Source organism: Echinops telfairi, unplaced genomic scaffold (assembly GCF_000313985.2).
Source record: "Echinops telfairi isolate 266 unplaced genomic scaffold, ASM31398v2 ScPeMD7_7469;HRSCAF=8507_1, whole genome shotgun sequence".
Classification (NCBI taxonomy): domain Eukaryota; kingdom Metazoa; phylum Chordata; class Mammalia; order Afrosoricida; family Tenrecidae; genus Echinops; species Echinops telfairi.
Genome location: NW_022111373.1, coordinates 20,044,811 through 20,050,728, shown reverse-complemented (window position 1 = coordinate 20,050,728; position 5,918 = coordinate 20,044,811). Strand labels below are relative to the sequence as shown.

The 5,918-nt window shown below is 43.7% G+C and overlaps 1 protein-coding gene across 1 annotated transcript in view; it reads left to right on the top strand.

Annotated features, from left to right (window-relative positions):
- The window catches only part of LOC101643974 (synuclein alpha interacting protein), a 111,542-nt gene that overhangs the window by 15,192 nt on the left and 90,432 nt on the right, over nt 1–5,918 (top strand). The gene's annotated exons all lie outside the window — the stretch shown is intronic.

Genomic DNA, 5,918 nt, shown 5'->3' with positions numbered 1-5,918 from the left:
TTTGAGAATGATGAGGGCAATGAATGTACAAATGTGCTTTACACAGTTGATGTATATATGGATTGTGATAAGAGTTGTATGAGCCCCTAATAAAACGATATAAAAAAAAGACCCAAATCCTCACAACTGGACCAATCGGCAACATCGTGATCAATGGAGAAGAGACTGAAGTCAACAAGGATTTCACCTTGCTTGGATCCTCAACCAGTGCTCATGGAAGCAGCAGTCAAAAAAAATCAAACAATGTATTGCACTGGGCAAATCTACTCCACAAAAATGCTTTAAAGTGCTGAAGTGCATGCATGTCTCTTGGAGGACTAAGGTGTACTTGACTCAATTGCCTCCATATGCAAGTGAAAGGTGAACAATGTAGGGAAGATTAAGCGTTTCTTATAATCAGAACTGACTCAAAGACACCACCACAACAGCAATAGCACTCAGTGAACATCACAGGTGGAATTTGAATCTGGATCACCTGACTCCAAATCCATTGTAATTACACAAAAGGCTAAGGCATCAGTCATGGTTAATATTAACAAACTGAAGAGTTTCACTTTTAAATTTAGTATGAATATGTTGCTGAAGTTGTACTTAACAGGTATTCTTTTTTCCAAGATTAGCGCTGTACAAATGTCCTCAGTGTCATTGAGTCAATGCTGACTCATAGTGACCCTATGGCACAGGGTAGAAGTGGCCCTGTGGGGTTTTGAGAATGTAACTCTTTATGAGAGTAGAAAGCCTCACCTTTCTCCCATGGAGCAGCTGATTGATTCGAATTGCTGACCTTGTGGCTAACAGCCCAACGAGTAACCCACTCCACCACTGGGGCTCCTTAAACAGTTATTACTTGTTATTCTTATAGCCACTAAAATCACAGGTTGCTTAGGGCAATTTATTTAATACAATTCAATGAGTTTCTAGTATCCTAGATAAATGAAATAGTTTCCATTCCTTCAATAAGCACAAAAAGCAAAGTAAACACCACGTGATGGAAGTATCAAATACATTCGAGTGGCTTAGGAAGAAGACTGCTGGGCCCAAACTCAGAGTTTATAGGTGGTGTTGATGTCGTCGGTTGGGAGATTGTACTTTGAAAGCTATCGCTTCTTCCATCTTGGCGGGTCAGAAGTAATACCCTGGCAAAGTTTAAAGGGTTGAAAGAAGTGTGCCTAATGTAATGGGTGAAATGGTGCTTCATAGATGGAACAGCATGTATAAAGGTAAAACCTAAGTGGGAACTGACAAGAAATTAGTGTTGCAGTAAATGAAATGAGAAGTGGTCTGTAGCGAGGCAGAGCTCAGGGTGGCTGCAAGTGCCATGCTAGCGTGGCCTATCTTCTTTCTATAGGCTGTGCAGAGCTACTGAGGAACTTGGGACAGAGAAGCACCGTGTCAAGACTGGCGTTGAGAAAATGGGGCTTAGGGGAAGTTCTCACTTTCCACCTGTGTTAGACAGGGTTCTCTAGAGAAATAAAACCATGACACTTATGATAATATATATAGCGAATATAGCACGAAGGAATGTAACAGCTAATTATTTCACACAGCAGTACAGAGGGCTCAGTTCAGCTCACTTCTGTGAAACAGTTAATATACTGGAAGTCCTTCAACTCACGAGGGCTGTTGGTTCCAAGGTCAAGGAAGCAGACAGCTGAGTCTTCCATAGAGCAATGCAGGCAGTCTGGCCACAGGCAGCAAATAGCAGGGTGGTAACCAATAGTCAGCCAGATGACAGGATCCAGCAGTCCCAAGCTCAAGAGATATACACACCAGCAGTGTGATGAAGCAGGTCTCAAGGATCCTCAAGGTCTAGCGACATGATCCACAGGTTGGGTGTGCCACAGGTATTGTAGCTCACAAGTGGAGGCAGAGAACTAGCTAAGGCAGCCCCACACTGGTCAGATCACCAGAGAGCAAGAGAGAGACAGGTGGGGTTTACCAAGCCATGTATCTCTTGCCCTCCAATCAAACTGTTACCTTATTAATCCCACATGTTCCCATTGGCCAGATTGGCACAATAAACCTACCTATCACACCACCTAAACATGGAAGAGATCTTTTGGTGGTCTATAATATTCAAGGGATCAATCAGATATGTGTTACATTATGGTGTATACATTAAGTGGTTAATCAGTCCCTCAAGATGTGTAAGTCAAAGACACCTTCCTTGATGTTGGGGACTTGTTGGAGCCAAGATTAACATATGGGAGCCAACAGAGCACACGGCAGGACAGGAGTCCACCAATGACAGAATGACAGTGGTCACTCAAGGCTGGCGCCGTCGGCCATGGTTTGATGGAGTTGGCTGGGCTTGAGGACTGGTGGTATTATATGGCTAAAGGAAAGCCATCTACAGAAGGTAAACTATCAGAAGCCATTAGAAGCCAGTTGCTGGTGAGACGATTTTGACCCCTGGTGGCCACATGTGTGTCAGAGTGAAACTGTACCTCCTAGAGTTTCTGGGTCTACATTGTCAGAAGAAGGCTATCAGACCTTTCTTCAGAGGCGCCTATGGAATGGAACCCCATCCCCCTTTGGCTTAGCAGCTAAACCTGTTACTCAGGACCAAAGAACAGGAGGGAGCGGTGGTGCATGGTGGATGCAAAGGGACACTGATGGAGCTGTCACAACACAGGGCAGAGCCTCTGCTTAGAGATCAATAGAAGAGGGATGGAAAGGAAATTTGGATCAAAAAAAGTGATTTACAAGGAAGTGGATGATTTTTAGAAAAAGAATTAAGTGAGGCAACAGAGTTTGGAAGTATAATACTTCTCAACAGACAGCAAGCCCCCCTCTCCCCTCTGATAAACCCAACATTAACAGGAATCAAGGGAACAGAATTCCAAGATTTGGGAGAGGAAGTCTATGGTTTGACTTGGTTATGGAAGTCTATGGTTTGACTATGGAAGGCCTTGGTTATGACTGGGTTCTGGGAACAGGCCTTGTCCTGAGTGAGAGATGGTTTGGCAATCTGGCAGCCCCTTATGAAAGGCCATCTGCCCCCATGAACTGGGATGAATGCCTGGGAAGCCTCCTGTTTCAGCCCCCAGATGGTGTCATACCGCCTCTTAGCAAAGGAGATTTCCTGGGTCATTTGCTCATTCTCATCTTAGCAAATACAGACATATTTTTGCATGTTGGTTGTGTGGATTATGTCCTGTGCATCTCCTTACAAGGCAGTTTAACTAGTTTAACCAAGTTCACGTAAGCCTTACTTCCATCCAAAGAGCCGTGATTGCACAAATCCAGGGAAAAAAATATTTTCCCCCTTGTGCCTCTATAAAGAATGGTGGATTTGTTCACAGTGTATATTGGAATCGCTGCCAAGTTCGACATTCCGTCCACCCTACAATGTATCCAAAACTTCAATTTTCTGACTACAACACATCATCCTTCTCGTAGTTTTCTGCTGTCATCATTTCCATCACTAGGAGCACCTCATGACTTTTTCTGCAAGGTCATTCATTATTCCCAAAGAGTTAAGATGTATGTCTTCATAGGAGGGGCTGCCTGGAGGACCACAGCCCAAGGGTGGAGAGTGGCAAAGCCACAAGCAATGTAGATGAGCAGCATTGGATGTGGCTCAACTAGGTACAGTCTCTGCCTGGGACTCAGTCACCAAGCCAGCACCATCAAATTAAAACTCACTTCACCCTGTAGACCTTTGAGGTCTCTAGGGAGAGTTGAAGCTATGGTTTATACATGGAAAGAGATTCTCACGTGCCTGTCTCTTGGGTGGCAGTTAGGATGCATGTGCCTTGGAAACAGGTAACAGCTCACCCAATTTGGTCAAATAGATAGCAGTGAGTCTAGTGAGCAAGACATACTGAATTTATCCCTAACTATGTTTTAAACACAGGAGCCCTGGTAGCACAGTGGACTGAGATCCGCATGGTTGGCTGTTCAAAACCACCAGCAGCTCCAATGGAGAAAGATTGGACTTTCTACTCCTGTAAACAGTTATAGTCTGGGAAACCCACAGGAGGGTAGCTGTGAGTTTGCGTGGACTCGATGGCAGCAAGTTTGGGTTTTGGTTTATATTTTAAACACAGTCTATTGTACATTTTCTTCCTCACCAAAGTTCTACCTTGGAAGAAAAGACATGGGGGAAGAAAGAGAGAGAGAGGGAGAGAGAGAGAGAGACTTTGCTGAAGGGTACTTAATGGGGCACATGGCCACTGAAAACAAGAGACCCAATTTTAATTGAATTACAGACTGTGTAATTACTTAACCTGTACCAGCTGGTCTCTGAAGCTACTAGATTCCTTAGAGAGCTTGTACTTGGCCTGAAACATAAGGTACCTTATTAGTAACAAGAAAAATGCCTTCTGTACCTGTTACTCCAGTCTCCGAAGACCATAATGGATAAGGGAATGAACCTGAAAGTTCATTTTTGGTTTAAGAGGCAGTGACCCCTCCCATGGAGTGTGTGAATGGATTTGCTCCTATACCTGTAGTCCCTAAGGACTGCCCAACACAAACAGGAGGCTATTGCATCAGACAGCAACGAGTACCCTCTCTAATTAGTCATTTGAGATTTCATTTTTCACTTGGAAGTACTTGAAATTTGTTTGTGACATGCAATTGGCAAACTGACAATGGCTCCATCCACACTTCCCTGTGTCTTGCTCCCTAGAGTGTGGAATGCTTCGGTGGGTCTCCGTGTGCATGCCCCGCTTCATCGGTCAACATCAAGCTAGCGGAAGTACCCTTGGTATTGAAAAATGTATCCTAATTACACATCCCTCACATGTAATGCTACAATAATCCTAATGAGCTTCTCATGATCATTTTTCTTTGAGATTAAGTGTGTTCTCTCTACTCCCCAGTGGAGTAATTCAGATGTGTGCTCATTTACATATAAGAATGTTGGTTTGAGAAGAACAGCACAAAATATTTTATAGGAAACTGTATTTTATGAAGGAGCCTTGGCGGTGGGCACAGTGGTTAAACTCGTGGCTGCTAACTGATAGGGCAGTGGTTCCGACCCACCAATCTCTCTGTAGAAGAAAGATGCAGCAGTCTACTGCCCTAAGTATGTACAGCCTTGGAAACCCTGCCGGGCATCTCTGATCTGTCATATCGGCTCGGAGTTGGAATTGACTCTACTGCAGTGGTTATTGGGGTATTTTATGAATTAAAGTGTAAATGTGATTGAAGACATTCCCTATCTTGGTTTTTAAAGAAAGAGTCTGTCCTATATATTTCATTTTAAAAAGCCCTTCCCTAAAGACAGATTGATTGGCATCAAATGTAGTCCCCATAAATCATAGCTATTGATTTTACATTTGTTTTAGCTCTTCCAATTTTATGTCCCCTTATGTCATAATTTGTTATCCTGATAGCTCGCCCCTGAGTTGGTGCTGGGCCTAAGCCTAGAAGGTGATTTCTTTCAGTTCAAACTAATCTATATATGAAACAGATGGGCTTTCACACACAGAACCATGCATCTTCTGCCATTTGTGACATTACCCTGCTTTTCCCCAAGGAGATTACAAATGCCCCACAATAAAAGTGTATGGGGTGTGACAACATCCGGGTGATTCAATTAATCTCATCAGCAGGGCACGTAAGTCTCCTGCTTGCCCTGGACATTGCAGGGAGCTCGGTGCTCATCCACACAGCATTTCACACTGAAACAGAAAATTCACATTCTGCATGTAAATGCATGGGTTACATGTTGTCCTTATAGCTACAAAGTCAGCAGTTCAAAACTACCAGCCACACCTGGGAAGAAAGATGAGGCTGTCTACTCTAAAGATGTACAGTCTTGGAAACTAACGGGCAGTTCTGCTGTGTCCTATAAGATCTCTGTAATTCAGACTCTACTGGATGGCAGTAGCTTCTTCTTTTTTTTTTTTTAAAGTACTGCAGGCAGTGGAAGTGACAGGAGATGACATGTCTGCTGGCCACACCTC